The sequence below is a fragment of the Bombina bombina genome, chromosome 4, assembly GCF_027579735.1.
Source record: "Bombina bombina isolate aBomBom1 chromosome 4, aBomBom1.pri, whole genome shotgun sequence".
NCBI classification, from domain to species: Eukaryota; Metazoa; Chordata; class Amphibia; order Anura; family Bombinatoridae; genus Bombina; species Bombina bombina.
In genome coordinates this window covers 989512014-989535557 of record NC_069502.1, presented here as the reverse complement: position 1 = coordinate 989535557, position 23544 = coordinate 989512014, and the positions used below count along the sequence as shown (strand labels likewise).

Here is a 23544-nt window from a genome sequence, read left to right as displayed (position 1 = left end):
AAGACCGCTGCTTCTTAACTGCTGTTTCCGGCAAGCCTGAAGGCTCGCGCGGAAACAGGGGCATCAGGGGCCATTCGGCCCTTGATAAATTGGCCCCAAAGTGTACAATTAAAAAAAAAAAAAAGTTTCCAGATTACGTTTTCTTCAAATTGACTTTGTATTCTTGGTATCCATTGTTGAAAAGCAGTTAGATGAGTTCAGTAGAGTGCACATGTCTGGTGCAATATTTGGCAGCAGTTTTGCAAGAATACTTTTATCAGTCTTAGACAAGACCTCCCAACTGTCCCTAATTCTGACCACTGTCCCTCTGAGACAGCCATATGTCCTTATTTGCAGAATTTCTCTTAACTCCACCCACAGATAGCCTAGACACACCCAAAAACTGTACATACACCCCCATAATACTACCCACTATCCACATTTAACTTGCCCCCTCTCAACATTAACACACACGCTAAATGGCAACGACCACCCTTCAACCTCCCTAGTCATTAATACCTAGCCACAAATGTTGGGAGGTATGTATTAGACATATGCAAGGGTACTAGGTGGCAGCAGTGTTTGTTGCCATGTAGTTCTCTATATATATATGCACGCTACCTACCTATGGATTATCTTTAACAAAGAACACCATGAATTGGATATGTTTTTTTGTTTGTTTCAAAACTTTATTGTAAATATTGTCATACAGAATTATACCCTTGAAAGGTATATACAAGATGAGACAATTTAATCAAGCTAAGAGTATCTTATACATGTCATATAGTGAAACAAGAAGGGAAAAATGCTTGAATGCTTATATTAATCTCCTTATTCACTCGCAAAGAATATTAGTAAAAATTTGAAGATAAATGTTTACACGTTTTGGTTTTGAGAGAAAATAGGAACCATCCTTAGGTGCTGTATCCTCATTAACAGTGTTTGAGGAAACAAAAGGTAGGGGGTGTGGTGCTATTAGAGTAGGTAATCCAATTTAAGCATTTCTGGAGGAAGAAAGAGTAATAGAAAGAAAAGAAAGAATGAGAAGAATATAAGGGGAGGAGGAGGGAGGGGGGTAGTATCTTAATTAAATTCTTTAAGGGTACCCCATGTGCACTCTTACTGACTAAATAATGTAGTGTGTGTTAGTTATACGGGCATCAATAAGATGTGCCTGAGTTATTGGTTGGTCACCAAGGATTATTCTCAGAAAAATGTGATATCCAAAATATTAGAATGTTTTTTACATTTTTTGAAACCATATTCCTCAAGTGACAGAAACTCAGTTGGACTGTCGAACTACATCTGTTAAGTTGGGGATATTGGGGTTTTCCAGTGTCTGTGATCATTGATTTTGCACTGTTGATCCCAATTTAGAATAAATGTATTCTTAATTTACATTCTTAATTTACATGTCTTTTTAGGGAGATCATTTAGAAGGGCCATTTGAGGGGATAGTGTAGAGGGTTCTTAGAATATTTTTTCTTTTGAAAAATATTTTTTATTAAACAATGTCGGTAAGTGTACAGTTATATGAAAGAAAAATATAAGCATTTCGAAAACATTGTACATCGTTTAGTCTATATGTGCTTTTAGACTTTCTTCATATAGAAAAAGGAATGTCCTTGCAAAAGTCCTTGGTTTATTGTAACACATCCGAGGTAACAGAATGGGAGACTTTTCTTGGAATCGGCTAAAGTTCGTCTCAACTAGTTGGTTAACAGTGTACAGAAATGTGATAGGCGGATCCCATAACAAACAGAAGAATAGAAAAAATGTTTCTCTCTCCCTTTATTCTTAACCAACAGGGCTAGAAATAGTTCTGAGAACATTTTATTTGGAAATGTTCTTCTACTCTCTTCTGAGCATAATAATTACTGTTACCCCTTTATAACTCACTGATAATCAAGCAGGTGTTAGGTACCATTGCAGAATCAGTTTATTGTTTAATTCCAAAATCTTTGGAGATACCGAGGATCTATTAATTTAAAACTATTTTTCCATTCAACAGTGGAAATTGGGACTCCCAGTTCTAGTGGCCATCACCTAATGTATGATGGTAGATCTCTTTCCAGGTCAGATCTCAATATTTTCCCACCTTATGAGTGAATGCCGCACTGACTTACTTAATAGACATTGGGTTTCAAAATGGGTAGGGTTACGCAAAAGTTAATGTTTTGACGTTTGGAGTAGATGGTGGAGTTGGGCATATTTCAGCCATGATGCATATTGGTACCCTACTGTATCTTTAATTTTGTCTCTTGGAATCAATTTACATTTTTCCAAGAGTATAATTAGCAGAATAGTATTTCCCCATTCATATTTTCTAGTGAATCTGCTAGGAAACTTTTTTTTGATTCATGAAAGAACATTTCTGGGTTTAACGTCCTTTTAATAAATATTTCTATATCTATACTCTGTATAGTTGTATTAAAAATATAATGTTGCTAGTGTCTTATGCTGTGTAACTTATCATTTTAAATGTGACAACAAATAATGTCATAGCTGTGCTTTGTGTAACTGGTTATCTGACAATTAAACAGTATATGGTATGTAATGGTGCATTTGTCATACAGAAATACATAATATTTTCAATTAAAGGGATAGTAAAATCAAAATTAAACTTGCACGATTCAGACAGAGCATGCAATTTTATAACACTTTTAAATTCACTTCTATTTTTAAATTTATTTTGTTCGCTTGGTATCCTTTGTTGAAAAATAATATGTACATATTTTACACTATTAAGACTTGAAAAACCAATAGCAAGAAAATATTAAAAAAGTGGAGCTATTTCATAAATCCCAAAAAACGTAATTATTTTTTATTAAATATGTACAAAAACATAATTCCACCCTTTGCTTCATTTATTCCCAGAATGCAACCAAATCCATTCCTGACTGGCAACTACACGTGTGTATTTAGATCCTTCGTTAGGAAGAAGGAGGCCGCCCGCTAGTGGCATTCGGCTATTTTCGGAGATGGATTTATTCTTGTGAATGTGAAACACACTAAGATCTGGATTTGCATAGATCTTAGTGTGTTGCACTTTCACAACAAAAGCTGGATCCTCTGAGCTGCCGCCTTTTTCTGCATTCGGATCCTAACAAAGGATCCGGATGCACATGTCTACTGGCAACATATCTCCTAAGTCACTCACACACAGTAGGACTGATATACTGCTGCTCTGTACAAGGGACTGATGGTTTTATTACAGCTCCTAAAAAAGGAAAAAATTGCAAGGAAAACTGCATCATCCGGCCAGACACCAGGAACCACAGCCAGCTAGTTCTCAGCAGCAACCCAGTGCTATTTGTATAGAATATATGTTTAAAGATATTTTATATTATTGCTATTAGCAAACTATTTCATTGTTAAAATATACAAAATTTCAATATACTGCCAAAACATGTTTACTGCACTTAGTTGTTGCAAAACTTTCATATCACAGGTATTAATTATGCAGCATTAAAGTTATCAAATACTGTCTGACCATGGCAATAGCCCTCATTTTGTCCAATAGGATTCCCATGTGAAGTGCATCACATGGCTTTTGTGGAGTGTTCAGATTGGAACCCATTCTAATCAATTTGAAAACCCCATAACACAATTATTACAGGGTTTTCAAATCTATACGTGGCACCCCCTTTAATTTGTATGGTACAGTCCGACAACAGAATTTATAATTAGTAACAAAACAGTTTTACAAAAAAGAGGTTTAAATAAGTTTAAAAATGACAACTTTACTCATTCATTTTAAAATCCTTTTTTAATTTTTGCTCTGATCTTTTAAGGTTTAACGTTAAAATGATAAAGCCATGCAAATTTACTGATATTTAAAAATTGTATTTCATTTCAACAGCTCATTGTTTTCTAAACTACTTTTATGTAAATCTCAGACAGTCTGACCAGTGTTATATTTGTGCGACAGCTAATGCTTTCTCATTGTGAAAATGGGCTTAATCAGGAGGTGTAGTATGTATAGTTGTAAGGCTTGTGGTTCCAATGTGCTGTTTGACTTACAATACAAATACACTCTTCTGTAGCTTTGCGAGGAAACGGTGCCCAAGGTAGTATTTTATGGGCATCTCTTTATCACATGATGTCTTGGAATGTGGTCACTGAGCGGGAATCCAGGGCAGATACCATCACCAAGTGGGCTAAGTGTGAGGAAGATGGATAGGCTACAGAAATGCAGAGAGAGAAAAAGTGACATGTAAATTAGTTTAAATAACATTTACTCTATGCTCTATCTGAATCATGAAAGAACAAATCATATCCCTTTAATAAAATCTTATGGAGTTGTAATTCAGTTTACACATAAAATCCAAGTGTGCTGTTATTTTTTTTTATTTAACTAGACTTATGTTTTACATGTGCAGAGCAGCACAAGGAAGAAGGGAGGGAAGAGGAGGAAAGGAGGTAGAGGAGAGAAAGGAGGGAGTAAGAGGAGGGAGATAAGGAAGACAGGGAGGGAGAGGAGGGAAGGAGAGGTGGGAGAGAAGGAGATAGAGGAGAGAAGGGAGGGGAGGAGAGAAGGAAGAGGAGAGGATAGAAGGGAGAGAGATGAGAGGGTGGAAAGGATAGAATGGATGGTGAAGATAGAAGGGAGGGAAAGGAGATATATAGATATAAATGACTGCATAGAGCAATAACATTATGTGCACACCCTACAGGTGGTCCCTTTAATGCATCCATGGCCCCCCAGGAGACTACCTGTAGGGATAAACTGTGTACATAATGTTAACACCTTAAAAAGTTAAACACCCTGGTGAATATGTTTATTCAACTAAGCCCTGACTTATATAAGCTACTACTAAACTGATGTCCTCACTCCTCTAAGTGTTCCCTTCAGAACGGCCTGCAGCAGTGCTAAGAGACATATCATATGGCATGCAGACCTGAGCTTTTCCTGCTCTCTCACAGGGGATCCAACCTCACTTATCATGTGCACAGCGAGCTTGGACAATGCATGTGGGGAACTCTGGCCAGGTGGCAGGCCCCTCTGCATTGGTCTGCAGGGCCTGCATTTCCACCACTACGTGCACAGCCCCACTTCTTCCAGCCAGGCACCAGTGGTCACGTGGGCTGGAGTACCGGGAGGCCAGCTGACATTACCGGTGTGTTAGCTAAACTTCCCAGTACTGCATGGCAGTCATCACACATCGAGGGGTAAGCTGAAGTGGTGGCAATTCGGGACTACAGACTGTATCAGCAAGACAGACCTTAGAGTTCGGGATTGTCCCGCAAAAATCGGGACTGTTAGGAGGTAACACCACTTGCCAGGTGCATATATAGTTGCAGACATATTGTGATAGTATTGCGCTATAAAAGTTCCCCATCTGCTTGCTGGTGTATTCCATTGTAAGCAATGGGGCAGAAAAGCCAAGACAGTGGCACACACAGAAAAAGGTACCTACAAATGTTTGGTGGCAAATATTCTTAATCACAGCACCCTGCAAGAGCAATTACACAAACAATGAGGCATAAAAGGCAGCAATTTTGCATAATTGTTTATAACTTTTTTTTATTATAAAATAATGGATTAAATAACAAAGTAAAACGATGATGTGGTTTATAAGCAAATATACCAGTATTTGTATGGTTTTCAAGAAAATATTTAAGCATTTGCCTGATTTTTGTGTGTTTACCACTGAGTTTCATAATGGAATGCAAAACACCTCTATTTCTGTGTATTATGGGGCACATATTCTATTGCATTTCATTTTATATAAGCATGAAAATATGCAGATGGCTTGAAGCGTTTGAATGCAAATTGTAAGCAAGTACGCTTTAAAATATGCTGCATATGGTTTTGAATTCTGGTTATAGTTTTATGCAAACAATAGCATTAGAGCATTTTCTTTTTTACACATTTATGTCCATTTAAGTTTTAAAATAAATACGGTCAAAGGAATAATAAATGCTCTTATTCTGATTAAACCAACATCTTTTTAAGTCTTAGGAAGCTTGTCCATTTACACCAACATAAAGCCTCATCACAACAGCTGTATACAAATATGAATTTCCCAGCTAGATTTAAATAAATAATTGTAACGATTGTATATTAGTTGGATACATTTTTTCTGTATTTTTTTAGTAAAGGATGGATAACTAAATATAACAATAAAATATATGTATATTGTAAAGATATTTTTGTTGTTGAATACTTAACTTTTTTTGCAATGAAAGAAATATGGACCTCTCATAGATATGCACAGCTCTAAACAGGTTTGGGATCTCTGTTCTGCTGTGCCTCAACTGTACTCCCTTCCATATAAATGTCCTGGTTTCACAAAGTAAAACTCAGAGCTACCTAACCACACCCTGACCCTACAACATCATGCCTGACCCTGCCTATGTTATGCTACCTTGTAAACGGAAAGACCAACAGAACACCCTGACTTTTACTCAATCTACACAGACTCCCCACCCCAAGTTGTTATGACTACCCACGTCTTAATGCGTCTGCCCCTAGCCTACATTTAGCCACCAATCAGCAAGTGGTACCCAGGTCCTGAATCAAAAATGGGCCGGCTTCTAAGCTTACATTTTTGCTTTTCAAATAAAGATACCAAGAAAACAAAGAAAAAATGATAATAGGAGTATTAGAAAATTGCTTAAAATGTCATGCTCTACCTGAATCCTGATATCCCTTTAACCCCTTGACGACCAAGTACGTGTCAGGCACATCCTACAAAAAATTCAGTTAAGGACCAAGGACATGCCTGACACGTTCTCTGGGGTGAGCGCTTCCAGGGTATTGCAGTGATGCCTCGATATTGAGGCATCACTGCAATACCCTTTTTTACCCACTGATGCAGAGAGGTACCGATCGTTGGTGGGTGGGAGCTGTTGCAGGGAGGCGGGTGGGCGGCCCATCGTTGGTCAATTTCCTGATCCGGTCCCATGAAGTGTGCGCGGTAAATCGGGAGTGTGGCGGGGGGGAGGGGGCTTGCGTGCATGCGCCACATTTACATAAATATATTGTAAATGTATTGAAAGCAGGGAAAGGGGGAATAAATATTGGGCAAGGAATCTGGGAGGGGGTTAGGGTATTGAGGGGGGGGGCAGCTACACTACAGAAAATATTTTATTATATATAAAAAAATAATAAGACACATTTTTTTTGGCAAACTGGGTACTGGCAGACAGCTGTCAGTACCCAACATGGTGGCAAATAGGTAAAGGGGGTGCGGGTTAGAGAGCTGTATGGGGGGGATCAGGGAGGTTGTGGGCTAAGGGGGGATCCAACACTGCAGAGTCATTAAAAAAAAAAAAAAGCTTTGTATTTTAGTACTGTCAGACTTTCTGCCAGTATTTAAGATGGCGGTGACAATTGTGAGATGGGGGAGGGAAGAGAGCTGTTTGAGGGGAGTCAAGGAGGGATCAGGGGGTGGGATGTGTCAGGTGGGAGCTGATCTCTACGCCAAAGCTAAAATTAACCCTACAAGCTACCTAATTAACCCTTTAACTGCTGGGCATAATACAAGTGTGGTGCATAGTAGCATTTAGCGGCCTTCTAATTACCAAAAAGCAACGCCAAAGCCATATATGTCTGCTATTTCTGAACAAAGGGGATCCCAGAGAAGCATTTACAACCATTTGTGCCATAATTGCACAAGCTGTTTGTAAACAATTTCAGTAAGAAAACTAAAGTTAGTGAAAATGTTAACAATTTTTTTTATTTGATCGCATTTGGCAGTGAAATGGTGGCATGAAATATACTAAAATGGGCCTAGATCAATACTTTGGGTTGTTTACTACACTAAAGCTAAAATTAACCCTACAAGCTCCCTAATTAACCCCTTAACTGCTGGGCATGATACAAGTGTGGTGCACAGTGGCATTTAGCGGCCTTCTAATTACCAAAAAGTCATATATGTCTGCTATTTCTAAACAAAGGGGATACCAGAGAAGAATTTACAACCGTTTGTGCCATAATTGCACAAGTTTGTAAATAATTTCAGTGAGAAACCTAAAGTTTGTGAAAAAGTTAGTGAAAAATTGAACATTTTTTTTTATTTCATCGCATTTGGTGGTGAAAAGATGGCAAGAAATATATCAACATGAGCCTAGATCAATACTTTGGGTTGTCTACTAAAAAAAATATAGACAGTATATGTTAAGGGTTATTCAAGGATTCCTGACAGATATCAGTGTTACAATGTAACTATGGCTAATTTGGAAACAAAATGGTTTGGAAATAGCAAAGTGCTACTTGTACTTATTGCCCTATAACTTGCAAAAAAAGCAAAGAACATGTAAACATTGGGTATTACTAAACTCATGACAAAATTTAGAAACTATTTATCATGGGTGTTTTTTGGTGGTTGGGGGTCAAAGTTAAAAAAAAAAGTGTTTTTTCCCATTTTTTCATCATATTTTATAAAGTTTTTTTATAATAAATTATATGACATGATAAAAATAATGATATTTTTAGAAAGTCCATTTAATGGCGAGAAAAACGGTATATAATATGTGTGGGTACAGTAAATGAGTAAGAGGAAACTTACAGCTAAACACAAACACCGCAGAAATGTAAAAATGGCCCTGGTCCCAAACGGTAAGAACATTGAAAAATGGTCTGGTCACTAAGGGGTTAAAAATTAATTCTGGTGCCACTAACATCCACATTTTTATATATATTCTTTATAAGTGTCTCCTTATTTATAAGACAAAATAATAATAAAGTACTTCGTGATAAAGACTGCTCTATGGTCAATTCAGTAATCAGTCATAGAGCAAAACATGTTGGTTTATTTTATTTCATGAGGGCTTGGTGGGAGCACTCAGTGAGTGATATATTTATTGTCATATTGTCACAACTACATTCAAAGGTTTTCTCGAATCCTGTTAATTTAACCTGAGTGAGAAAAGACTGAGTTTTTTTTCTCTCCTTAGTATTAATAGACACTCATTTTTAGTTAGCATGTGCTGACAGGTCTCACAATCATATACCTCACCCATCACAGATCACGTGGAATTCAATGACATATTTTGCAGCTTTGTAATAACCAGTGTAAGGTAAAATAAATATGATAGCTATCTAAGTTTCCCTTACATGTAAAAAATGTAGAATGTGATAAAACAAACTTTCTGCTTCAATTATATCCTGTACAGCAGCAAAAGGTACTAAATATACACTACGACTTACAACAGAGTTGGTCCATTTGAAAACATTTTATAATGTAGTCAGGTAATGCCCATATATTGCATATAGGGCATAAAAACATTCAGAAACATGGTACAAACCTTTTAACCTAGTTTTTTTAAGTCCAGAATGAATGGAAGAAAAATCTCCCCTTAATGTATTTCATAATTGTTTCTAGGACAGTATATTTTTGACACGGTTTTAAAAGCCTTAGAATATATCTACTTATTTTACAATTTGGCACAGACCCAGCAATCAAGTTGTTATTTATAATGATAATTTGGATAGCTATTTTATAAATATTTTAGCTATACTAGGGGACATATCAAAGCTATAAAGACTAAATCCTACATTGCATAATTACATTAAATAAATAGTTGCATTAAACACACACACACATATATATATATATATATATATATATATATATATATATATATATATATATGTATGTGTGTCTATAAAACATTTTTTTTCTTCAGAAAATAGTTTTCGTTACATCTGTTTAACCATTTTTCTATTCATAATTGAAGCTCATCAGGAAAAAAGAAAGAATTTTTTTTAAGTTAGTGGGAATTTTGTCAGTTAATGGGCATATTTATCCTGTCAGACAATAATGTATTTCTGTGAAGTATGAGGATTGAGGCTGAGAGCATAAAGAGTTAATTCCCCAAGGCTGTCATATTGCATAAACAGATCCCTCTGAATACAATTAATTAGGTTCGGAGTTTTATCGGGTGATGACCACTGACCCCCGTACATGCCTATTGTGCATACAGCCAGTAGGAAAGTCTTGCTGGAAGAAATGGAAACCAAGTTGAAAGATCAAGATGCTTAAATTAAATAGAAACCTTCTTCTAAGAATCTTGTTTTTCTTTATATTTAAAAATGACAAGATGCAGCAAAGGTTACTCAAGTAGAATTTTTCTCTGTGCAAAAAAAAATGTCTTGTGGTAATAATTTTACGTTAAGAAAGAAATGTGCTTAAGAGTGTTGCTGTGTGAAATAATTAACCAACAGATTTGAATCTTCACACCATAAAAAATAGAGGCAGTAACATGGCATATTGCATTATGTTTTCATGTGTGCTAAGTGACCTGTACAAAATATAGATCCCACAGGATGTCTGCACACCTCTCCATATAAAAGCATGTGCCACATCCACAGAACAAAATGCAGTATTCAGACATCAAACAAAAACATCATCACCAGACCCACAACTACACTGCATGTGTTAGGAATCACTGACACTGTGTTCTAATTAACAGAATGTTGGAAAGAAATACTTTTTTTTTTGTTATATAAATGAAGCTTCCATTATAGACAGGAAAAAGAATCAGAAAATGAAGCAAAACTGAGAAAATGACAGTGCAGGGTGTTGATTTATTGCTGAAGCCTCTGGTCATTTCCATATATTGAAATGCGCCCAAGCGGCCAGTCAGTCAATTTCCTTTGAGCTGCTGCTGTAGATGGCCATGGGCAGCCCATGTGACTCGTCTGACTCCCCCTCCCCTACTATTCTGCATCTCCAGCTTTGATCAAGACAAAAACATATTACAGATATGAACAGGCAATCAATGTCACACATAGTATTGTAGTGAATTCCAAGAGCCTGATTTCTTTTTTTCTTTAACCTGAAAGAGGGGCTGGGTTCAATAAAGCTCAGTCAAGCCCCTCATACGTCTTAGTCTGTCTTTATACCTCATTATATACAAAATGTGACAGCACAGAGGGGGGATATGTCTTAAAAGCCTTACTGATCTTATAAGAGTAAGATTTAATGTGATTTTTAATTTTTTTATAAAATGTTAGTTCATGGCCAATTTACAGACATTGCTTTAAGTGTAAAGAAAAAAAAACTAAAAACTCAGTTTCTTACTAAAGAAAGAGAACTATAAAATTTGTTAAGTTTTTTTTCTGATAAGTAATACAAGCTCCATGTTGTCCTTTGATATGTGGCTACAGCACAGAGAGAGAGAGAGAAATAGATGTAAGGTGAACAGGATCTCAAATCACAAGCCTGCATGTAGATTTATGATTGCATAAGAGCCTTTATCATTTCCATATATTGAAATGTGCTGTCCTTTCCAGTCTCCCCAGCCCTTGGAGGAGATGAGACGTTCAATTCTGCCGTGATCAATGTATGAAGCAAGGATGGGAAAAAAAAAATCAGGCTGGCACCAGATGGAGCCGGGTCTACATACAGGTCAAGGTTAGCTCAGGCTGCTATTGAATCGGCTGCAGCCTCACAGATAGATCTCTGCCTCTGAGGCACCCACTGGGGCTTCTCAAAATCAAATCTAATAGAAAAGGCAGTCACAGAATGAAATCGCTTCATCTGAATGCTAAAATTTTTATTAGGCTACATTAGACGCAAATCAGGCACGTGATTACCAAAAAGGAAGCATGCTTGGCAGATTGTGTCTGAAATCAAAGCTGGGAATATGGCCATTATGACTTACAAAGGTGTGTCTAGGTATATGCATATATGCATATATATAAAGACATGCATACATTAGCATCTACTTGTATTGTGAATGATTTTCTTAATTATGGGGGGGAAAGAACTTCCTCAAATAAAATTCTATATGTGTTAAAAAATCAATACTGTACTCTATATTTGTGAGCATATATATTAAAGTTCATTCATACACATGCTTGCATAATCATTGAAGTGACTTTACCCGATATATAAATAAAACAAAAAAAACAACAACTTTAAATTGATTAAAAAATATATTTGTATACACATCTACAATAAAGATATGCAAAAAAATTACTTGATTAAGAAAAAAATTGGCAAAATAAGAGAATATTGATGAGCTAAAAAATAAAAAAGGAATTTATATGCACAGTTTTTCCTCTTCCTATTTATGATTTAAAGTTCTTTTTATTAAGTAATAGGCTTATATATTCTGATAAATAAAGACAGTCGGGTGAGAGCGCTTTCTCGTTTTGATTAGTTAATTTTCTCCTGTGCAATGTTAGGTAAATGCTGTCCCATTTGTACTCACATTAAAAATAGAGTCGTGATAATCAGTGCTTTTTTTTTACAGGGATCAAGCATCAAAGACTGTATTTTTCAATTATCATAATGTAATACTCATTAATGATTCTTTAACCTAAAGCACACTCATATCTTGAAGAAGGATTTAGTCTCTTAAAACTAATTTTGGACACAGTAGATTAAACATAATGACTGCACTCCAAGGGTTAATAAATTTAGAATTAACAGATCATCCCAGCTTGATATAGCTACTATACATGATTTAATATGCAGTCTAAGCAGGTTGACAGTCAGCTCACAGATGCAGATAAGATCAAACAGTCTCTTGATTCAATAGTTTGAATGATAGCAGTGAGTACCTGTAAGGTAAGTGACAATACTTACATGTCCCCCTTTCTGTTGAAGGGGGAACTAACAAATCTAGCTGACCGAGAATTGCTGCTTTACATATGATACAAATGGGATTTATTAAAAAATGATTTATCATTGTTTTCCTCAGGTGTATTATCTAATATTCATTCTTATTTAGATATGTCTGAAGATTTTGTAGCTGTTTCCAAAATCTCTTAAGAGAATTAATGCTGAATAACTGCAGATTAAAAAGGTATTCTGTTTACATATTAATATGTGTCTTTGTTTATTATTGTAAATAGTCTAATATATATATACAAACATACATATATATATATATATATATTTACAAACACATGCATATGTATATATTGTACATATATTTAATATTGTTTGTCTATCATCTATCTACACGCGCACACACACATGTAAGAGACACACACCATCTAAATTCGACACTGTACAAACAGTAACCATTATAGTGAAGAATGAACATTATGTTTATGAGGGTAATAATACCTAGGAATTTTGACATGGACAATTGCATTAAATTATTTAAGCATAACACTGGCAAGATGCATCTAACATACTCTCTTATAGCTGTGAACATTTATTTATTTAAAATATCGAGTTTTCAATAATCTGCATTACAAAGATACCCTATTTAGATTCTTCATATATATGTATATATTCACAAAGAAACATACATAGATATGCACACTAAGTAATCACAGGATGGATGAATACTCTAGTTCTCCGGCACTTTAAGGTAGAATCAGTAAAACTAGCCCTCTCTCTCAGCAATTTGCATATTTATGGTACCTCCTGCAGTTCATTATGATTGCCTGGCCGTCAGGGAAGGTAGCTGAGAAAATACAAATCCCACATATGCAAGTGTAAACAGATAAATAAAAATAAATTCCTGTGAAAGGCAATCCTTAAACTAAGGTAATTGTAGAGGGGGAAAAATAGATTGTACATATGTTTCTCTAGAACATCAGTGTGCTCTCAGTATTGTTGTTATTAACAGAAAAGACATGGTTGGCCTGCTGTTGAAAAAGCTGGTGCTCATCACCCTGCGAAAAAACAGTGGTTATTACTGGAATAGAAATTAGCATAAACACAAGTGTAGTACAAAAACAAGAATGGTAAAAAGATAACATGGTTTACAGTGTAGAAGGATTGTGAACACACAATTGTAATGACTGCAAATGGTTAATACATTTGTTTTGCAGATGAATAAGCGATTCCAGTCTAATGTCACTAGCTATTACTTTTCATTATTGAAATAAATCCACCCCAGGAAATCTTATTAGCACTGAGGTACCATTAATTGGTGTTTATAAATCAATAGGCACCAACATTATATAAAGTTCAAGGAAGGGCAAGAACAAAAGCTAAGATATGTTGTGTATCTACATATGTGCTGTGATTTACATGAGATCACATTCATTGGAATCTATAAAGAATGTATCTTGTTGACTGTTGCAAATAGATTGTTTTTTAACTTAATAGTTTTTTTTTTAAAGGTTTTGCCCCAAAAAGTCATGTGTGCAGATTTTGTTGTGATCTTGTTGTCATCTCTATTGAGATAAACCCATTAACCCTTTCATCATGTGAACACACAAAGCTACTCTGTAGACTCCAGGAGAAGATAGAGAAATATCAAGCTGAAATCTAGAAGCTGTTTGTTGACCACTTTCACGTTCAGAGCCCTGGAGCTAAAAGCACTTTACACCATAAAATAAAAGCACTGTCTTTTTTTATAAAAGGTTACGTCTATAGACCACACAGCACATACTTCATACAGAAAACTACTGAAAGGGCTATGAAATCCTCTATGATTTATACTCTCTCAGTGCATTAGGATATAGATCTAGTAGACTTCATACCGAAGAGTTTCTAACAGGCTTAAATATATGTTTATTCTTTGAGATGTCAGATAGAAAACTTGTCACAACATAACGCTCAGATGAGAATGTGAATATTAAATATGTAGACAGCAGATAGATAGAAATATATGGATGTATGCAATAAAGAAAAAAAATCAAGGGTCAAATTACAAGTGGAGCTAAATCCGCTAGAAGTAAGGTTTTTGCGCGCATCGGGCAGTGTTCTTAAGTTGCAAGTAAAGAGTTTTTGATTGAGTGCTAACCCGATCCATGAAAAAACCCGAACTTTGAATATTGAGCGTGCGTTAACATATTCCCCCATAGAAATCAATAGAGCAAAAAAAGTGGGGGGAAAAAACATCCCTAGTCACGCCTAGACCTGATGGCGCAAACTCGACATGAAAATATGAATATTTTACATTCCAATGTTCTTCACATAGCAGAATATATTCTATGTATTCATAAATACACAATTCTACATATATCTGATGTTTTATGGTACAATATATATCTAATCCTATATATACACATGATTATATATAGGTATAGATATATACAGATATATATAGGAATATCTATTTAAAAATATACTTATACATATTTAGACATGTATATGTATGCATCTCTATGTTAAAGTCCATTGTTTGCCTTTTCTTTCCTGAGACCTCATATCTTTGAGCCCTTATAACATTTTTTTGTGCAATATTTTATTGAAATATTTTTATAAGATAGGGTTATTTTAAGTTTAACTGTACATTTCAATGTATTTTTTATGTGTTTTGTGACAATTTTTTGTTTCGAGAAACAGTTAACAAGAGCTCTGAGGACGCGCTATCCTGACGAGCGTTCACTTCAATTGCGCTCAAGTCATCGCTTTTACTTTCAACTTGACATGATAAACCCCTTTTCACTTGCGCCTAACTGTTAGCGCTCTCCACTTGTAATCTAGCCCTAAATTAGGTAGCAAAAATATTCTAAATAGTGATTGTACTCATACCACACCATGGCTATTGGATAAAAACTCACTGACCGTTATTATGAGCAATAAAAGAAATCCCTACAGGCTTCCCACAGCAAAACACAATAAAAATGACTCCCAGTAAATTATTTTAACATTAACTTTATTTATTGTTGACCAAAAAAAAAAAAAAGATACTCAGCATATTACAACTGGTGTGATTATTTTGAAAGAGTTTACGTGGAGGGATTCTAGCAAAGAAAAAATAATGTTATATATAGATTATTATTGTTTTCATTTTTGTTAACACTTAAAGGGACAGTCAAGTCCAAAAAAACTTTCATGATTTAAATAGGGAATGTAATTTTAAACAACTTTCCAATTTACTTTTATAACCAATTTTGCTTTGTTCTCTTGGTATTCTTAGTTGAAAGCTAAACCTAAGAGGTGCATATGCTAATTTCTTAGACCTTGAAGACTGCCTCTAATCTGAATGCATTTTGACCACTAGAGGGCATTAGTTCATGTGTTTCATATAGATAACATTGAGCTCATGCACGTGAAGTTACCCTGGAGTGAGCACTGATTGGCTAAAATGCAAGTCTGTCAAAAGAACTGAAATAAGGGGGCAGTTTGCAGAGGCTTAGATACAAGGTAATCACAGAGTTAAAAAGTGTATTTCTATAACAGTGTCGGTTATGCAAAACTGGGGAATGGGTAATAAAGGGATTATCTTTCTTTTAAAAAAATAAAAATTCTGGTTTTGACTGTCCCTTTAAATGCATATTAAAGGGCATATTAAAATTTCAAATGCATTACAGCAGTGTATTATTGTGCTATCACTTGCATAGAACTATCTGTTTAGCTCCATCAAAGTAGTGAAATACATAGTTAAAGTCAGTTTTGTACTGGTAATGCTCTACTGGGCTGGAGTTGAACGCAGCATCTGAGGCAAATGGTTGAATATGTGCATCTGCCAATCAAGGGAAGAATAAAACTCATGGTTGGCATTGCATTGCCAGTAAAGAGTTAACTTTAACCTTTATTAACAGTGGAGTGCAAGTAATAATGTGCGGCGCGTTCATTTGCATTTGGCCTCACGCAATCAATAATGTATTATCTAGCATTTGTTTTAAGTTGTTAGTTAAAATGTTTAACCAAAGTATTTTTAATGCACTTGATATTTATTTAGAGCTAGATTACAAATGGAGCGTTAATTTATTTGCGCATCTGTAAACTGGCAAATTCGCACAATATATAGCAAGCCATTATAAGTGAATGGTTATTGCTGCCACACGCTTGCGGTAGCAATTAGCACTCCGAAAATTACATAAATATATATGTAAATAATTATATACATATATATTTATGTTTGCTGCCTATCACTGCGCGACTTATCCCCTTCGCTAGGTTCTCTGCCATGTCTCACGGCATGAGAACAAGGCTGCCATTGGAGCCTATGGAAGTGCACTCTATTGAGCACAAAGCTTCCATGCAATGCGAACACAAACTCACGTTTGCATTGCGCTGGACTTATAATACCAGCGTACATATAACCCTAGTGTAAGCGCGATTTTGCACTCCTCTCGTAATCTAGCCCTTAGTTTGCTCTATACTTGAAATGGGAGGTGGTAGTAACGGACTCATTGAGCTCATAGTATAAGTTGTCAGTTAAGTGTTGCGCTCATGTGCAATCTGAAATACAGCACTTTTGAAAAGCAGATATTATAGGACATTTAAACACAGTAGAATATCATAATCAATAAATGCATAATAAAAAGACAATGCAAAAACACACATTTTAAATTGGATTTTTTTCTGACAAATTTCAGTTAGCCCCATTTTCCTTCCCAATTCATTATGTGACAGTCATCGGTCAATTACAAAATGCATATAAGTATATTTTGTGAATTCTTGCACATGCTCAGTAGAAGTTGGAGCCACAGAAACTGAACATATAAAAAGATTGTACATATTTAGATATTGGAGGTTGAACTGAAAAGTTGTTTAAAATTGTGTGCTTTATCTGAATCATAAAAGTTAAATGTTGACTTTAGTGTTCCTTTAAGTGTTATTTCTTGCTTTTGTGCATTAAAAAACGTGGAAGGTGTATAGCATTAAATAATAAAAAAAATACAATAGGGGAATTTTTGTGCTCCATAAGCTTTGCTTATAGGAGGTCCCTTATACAAACCTACTATTGGAGGGAAATGAAGCACATGTGCTATCCAACATGGGTAGTGTAGTGCACACTACACTACCGCGTTTACAATAAATAGTAACCATAGACTTGTAATACTAACAGCAAATGCAGGTGGTATAGATTGCAATCCAGCTATGTTTACGCTCCACACTGCTTGCATTTTTCTGATCGACTTGTAATCTGGCACATATAATAATGCAATAATTAAATGTTCCTTTAATCTCAACAATTTTATGTTTGTGTTTATAACATATTTTGCCATACTCTTAAACAATGTGAAAGCAAGAAGTACTGTATGAGAAAGCACACGTACCCTCTCCTACAATGAGTAGGTAGCACTTAAGGTAGGGTTTGCTGTGAGCAGCTACATTAGCTAAAGTGCATTCCCATGCACGGATAAATAATGTAATTAGCAAAGGGCAAGTAACAGCGCTACAACTGCGACCTAGAGAGAGAGAGAGCAAAAGAGGGTGAAGAGAGAGCAAAAGAGAGGGATGGAAAGAAAGAGCAAAAGAGAGGGATGGAGATAGCAAAAAAAAAGGAGAGAGAGACAGAGTAAAAGAGAGGGGGAGAGAGAGAGGGAGGAGAGAGAAAGAGCGCAAAAGAGAGGGGGAGAGAGAGAGTGCAAAAGAGAGGGGGGAGAGAGAGAGCGCAAAAGAGAGGGGGGAGAGAGAAAGAGCGCAAAAGAGAGGGGGAGAGAGAGAGTGCAAAAGAGAGGGGGAGAGAGAGCACGCAAAAGAGAGAGAGAACGCAAAAGAGAGGGGGGAGAGAGAGAGAGCGTAAAAGAGAGGGGGAGAGAGAGCGCAAAAGAGAGGGGGAGAGAGAGCAAAAGAGAGGAGGGAAAGAAAGCAAAAGAGAGGGGGAGAGAGGGAGCAAAATAGAGGGGGGGGGAGAGAGAGCAAAAGAGAGGTGGGGGGAGAGAGAGCAAAAGAGAGGTGGAGCAAGAGAGAGAGAGCAAAAGAGAGGGGGAGAGAGCAAAAGAGAGGAGGAGAGAGAGCAAAAGAGGGGGGGAGAGACAGAGCAAAAGAGAGGTGGAGCGAGAGAGAGCGCAAAAGAGAGGGGGAGAGAGCGCAAAAGAGAGGGTTTGAGAGCACAAAAGAGAGGGGGAGAGAGAGAGCAGGGGGTGGGACCGCTGTACTGAAAAAAGGGCCTGTGTGAACGGGCTTTAGGACTAGTATATATATATAAATTATTTAAGAGCTGTCACATTTTAATTGATTTGGAGTTGTCACCAATAAGAGATGCATAATTTGTTTATTCTTCTAATTCAGTGGTTACAAAAATGTGATTTTATTTATGTTTTGCTTTGACTATCCTTTGTATATTTAGAATATTTATGTTAAAGTGTTAATTTTATATGTCTGGAGCACCTTATGGATGTAATTAAAAATGTAAAATAATGCACCACTAATAAGTATACAGACAGTATTTAAAGTTCTGTGTCACTAACACATTTAAGATTAAGAGATTATACACAAAGATGCTACTGGCAATTTTGAGTTCTTTCACCTTAACCTCTGCTGAGGGTTGAGACATCCCTGTGCTGAGAAACAATGCTCTAATTTACCTAAGTAATGGATAATTCTATTTATCATGTCCAAAAGTTCACCTTGTTTAAGACTCAGGTGCTGTAACTGTTATCAAATTTATACTATTAGTCATGCAAGAGCTACAGCAGAATCAGTATAACTATATATATATATATATATATATATATATATATATATATATATATATATATAGATAGATAGATAGATAGATAGATAGAAAGAGAAGTGCTCTACTTGGAATGGACAACAGCTCAGTAGCTTGTTCTATTGCGAGTCACCACCTAGAAGCAGCCTCTTTTAGCCCATTTGTGCTTTTCCCAGAGGAGAACTTTCATGAAGTATATCAGTCTGATCCTGCCTTATAAGGTAAATACATACATACAGTCTACATATTCATCTCTTTCTTAAAGGGACAGTAAACACCAGATTTTTTGTTGTTTAAAAATGTAGATAATCCCTTTATTACCCATTCCACAATTTTGCATAACCAACACAGTTATAATAATATACTTTTTACCTCTGTGATTACCTTGTATCTATGCCTCTGCAAACTGCCCCCTTATTTCAGTTCTTTTGACAGACTTGCATTTTTAGCCAATCAGTGCTGACTCCTAGGAGCTTCACGTGCCTGAGCTCAATGTAATCTATATGAAACACATGAACTAACGCCCTCTAGTGGTGAAAAACTGTCAAAATGCTTTCAGGTTAGAGGCAGTCTTCAAGGTCTAAGAAATTAGCACATGAACCTCTTAGATTTAGCTTTCAACTAAGAATACCAAGAGAACAAAGCAAAATCGGTAATAAAAGTAAATTGGAAAGTTGTTTAAAATTACATGCCCTATTTAAATCATGGAAAAAAAAAATGTTTTACTTTACTGTCCCTTTAAAGGGACAGTAAACATGTTGTAATTACGTTTTCCTGCAATCTTCCAATAGAGTAACATATCAGCAGAGTTACAGCGTTATTAGAACAGATTAACACCTTGTTTTTAATGGTCAAACTCCAACCACCACTTTCCTTATTTGGAGGAGCCATTCCAGGAATTGAGTCTGGAGTAAACAGAGCTTGCCACTGTCATTGTGTTAACGAAATCTCTATTGTTTGGCTTCCGCATAAATGATAAGATAACAAACTGTGAATTAGGGAGAGATATGTGCAAAGTTGTTTTTATGTATAATTAAAGTGATAGAAAGGTCACAATTGAAATGTGCGTGGGTGCATTACAATTTGAAACAAAAGCATTTTTGCAATATACTTCCATTAGCAAAAATGCTTCTATCAAAAGTTATTACTGTTTATTTGCAGCATATGCACGTATCCTGTAACGGCTGTGTAGCAGTATTCAAACAAGCAAAAATAATCTCCTTTATTACAGAGTTTGATCCAAGCAAACAGCAACGTTTCACTCTTATTCATGCTATCTAATACCACCAATTCTCAGTACATTTATATCACATCTTAAAGGGACAGTCTAGTCAAAATTAAACTTTCAGGATTCAGATAGGTCATGCAATTTTAAACAACTTTCCATTTGACTTATCATTAAATTTGCTTTGTTCCCTTGGTGGTATTTTTGAAAAGCTAAACCTAGGTAGGCTCAAACTGATTTCTAAACCGTTGAAAACTGCCTCTTAGCTCAGAGCATTTTGAAAGTGTTTCACAGTTAGACAGTACAAGTTCATGTGTGTCATATAGATAACATTGTGCTCACTCCCGTGGAGTTATTTAGGAGTCTGCACTGATTGGCTAAACTGCATGTCCATCAAAAGCACTGAGATAAAGGGGCACTCTGCAGAGGCTTAGATATAAGGTAATCACAGAGGTAAAACATATATTAATAAAACAGTGCTGGTTATGCAAAACCGGGGAATGGGTAATAAAGGGATTATCTATCTTTGTAAACAATAAAAATTCTGCTGTAGACTGTCCCTTTAAAACCAACAATTAGATGAAATTCAAATATATGTTTTCAACTACGCCACCTATTATATCCATGATCTCTTTATCTCCCACTCTCTTAACCTTCTGGCTCTTTGCTTCAGACACAGCATCCACTGCTGCACTGTCACATGGGGGTCTCCATTTCAGCCACACTCCTAGGTCTGGCAATAGACAAGGAGGTGGTGTTGGTATTTTACTTTCCTCTTGTTGCACCTTTCAACAAATACAGCCCTTCTCTTCACTCACATCTTCTTCATTTGAAGCACACATGATTCGGTTATTCTCTCCCCTCTCTATACGTGTTGCAGTCATATACCGCCCCCCTGGCTCTCCAACTTAATTTGCTGCCTGGCTTCCTTATTTCCTTTCCTCAGACACCCCTGCCCTCATTCTTGGCGACTTTAACATCCCTCTTGACAATCCCACTGCCTCCTCTGCAAAACAACTTCTTCAACTCACTTCCTCTTCCGGCCTGTCACAATGGACTGACTCTCCCACTCACAAAGATGGTCATTCCCTTGACCTGATTTTCACCTATCAATGCACTTTCTCAAATTTAACAAACTCCCCTTTTCCTCTCTCTACATCTCCTAACTTGCAACATCCCTTACCTGCCTACAACTCCCCCTCCCTCTACCCCTCACACCAAACTTCACAGAAGCACTAAGTCACTAGATCTGCAACAGCTCGCTAGCTCTCTCAAACCTCTCCTCTCATCCATCACCTCCTTTTCCTGCCCTGACCAATCTATCTGCCACTATAACTCCACCCTTACATCGGTCATTGACAATCTGGCCCCTCCAACCATAGCTCTGAAACCACACTCTCATCCTCAGCCCTGGCATACTCCTCTGACACGGTACCTACGCAGATGTTCCCGTACTGCTGAGCAACACTGGAGGAAATCTCGGAGTTCAGCTGACTTTCTTCACTACAAGTTCATCCTGAACTCCTACTACTCTGCCCTTAATCTCTATAAGCAACAATACTTCTCTAATCTCATCTCTACTCTTTTCTCTAACCCAAAACGTCTGTTCTCCACGTTCAATACTCTTCTCCGCCCACCCCCACCTCCTAATACAATCTCTCTCTCAGCTCAAGATTTTGCCAGCCACTTCAAAAACAAAATTGACTCCATCAGGAGTAAATCAGCTCTCAACATACTACTAATCTCCCACCCCCTCAAAAGCTCACAATCATCCAAAACCCAAATATCAAAAAAATCAGCTCTTTTGCCCGTTAACGAGGATGAAGTTTCTGCCCTTATACTGTCCTCCCACCTCACTACCTGTCCTCTCGACCCCATCCCCTCACAGCTACTCCCCTCCCTCTCTTCTACCCTCACCCCCATACTCACACACATTTTCAACCTTTCCCTCAGCACTGGTATATTTCCCTCATCTCTAAAACATGCACGGGTCACACCTATCCTCAAAAAACCTTCCCTCGATCCAACCTCCCCATCCAACTCCCGCCCTATTTCCCTACTCCCTCTTGCCTCAAAGCTCCTAGAAAAGCTAGTATACGCACGTCTATCCCACTTCCTTACACTAATCTCTATTATTGACCCACTGCAATCTGGATTTCGTCCCCATCACTCTACAGAGACAGCAATTGTCAAGGTTAACAACGACCTACTTACAGCAAAATCCAAAGGCCACTTCTCTCTGCTTATCCTCCTTGACCTGTCTGCAGCCTTTGACACTGTTGACCACCCTCTTCTGCTCCAAACCCTCCAATCCTTCGGCATCTGCGACACAGCTCTTTCGTGGTTCTCTTCCTATCTAACCGTACATTTAGTGTAGCCTTCTCCGGAGCATCCTCTGCCCCGTTACTTTCTGTTGGGGTACCTCAAGGCTCTGCCCTCAGTCCCCTTCTCTTTTCAATCTACACGTCATCATTAGGTTCCTTAATAAAGTCCCATGGGTTTCAATGTCATCTGGAATAGAAGAAAATAGAGGGGCGCCTCATGTGTAGGATCAACAGATATAAAAATCAGTAATAACAGTAGTAGAGCCAAATGGGTACTCACACACTTCACAAGCACACCAATGTGCTGGTAGTAGCAGGCTGCAGATTCAAATAGGTGTGGCAGCTCACCTCTCAGGTAGTACTGTGATGCTGGAGATGGAAAAGGAGACACAGAAAAAAAGCACTACATGTGCAGACTGTTAAAAATATAACAAACAATATTTTCAGTGGTACAGATGGTTACTCACATACTACATGAGCACACTTATGTGCTGGTAGAAACAAGCTGCAAATTTTAGGCAGGTGTAGCAGCTCACCCCAGATCAGATTTCTTAATGCTGTAATCAAATGGCTCCAATAGGTAACACAAAGTCCCAAAAAGGTAGAGAGACTCTTATGTATCAGCAGGGCAGTAGGTAGGTAAAGATATCCACTCAAAGGCGTATTTCCAGTAAAATACACATATTTATTAAAAACAAAAGTTAAAAAACACAACAGAACAATTGCTGTGTTAGGTGGATAAAAAAGGGGTTAACA

General features: G+C 36.8%; 1 long non-coding RNA gene across 1 annotated transcript; it reads right to left on the bottom strand.

Moving 5' to 3' along the window:
* Window positions 1-3729: 3729 nt before the first annotated feature.
* On the bottom strand, window positions 3730-23007 carry LOC128657653 (uncharacterized). The gene is made up of 2 exons (XR_008402117.1): window positions 22679-23007; window positions 3730-4163 (listed from the first exon to the last, which is right to left on the bottom strand). It is a non-coding gene; the product is annotated as an uncharacterized LOC128657653 (long non-coding RNA).
* Window positions 23008-23544: the final 537 nt, after the last annotated feature.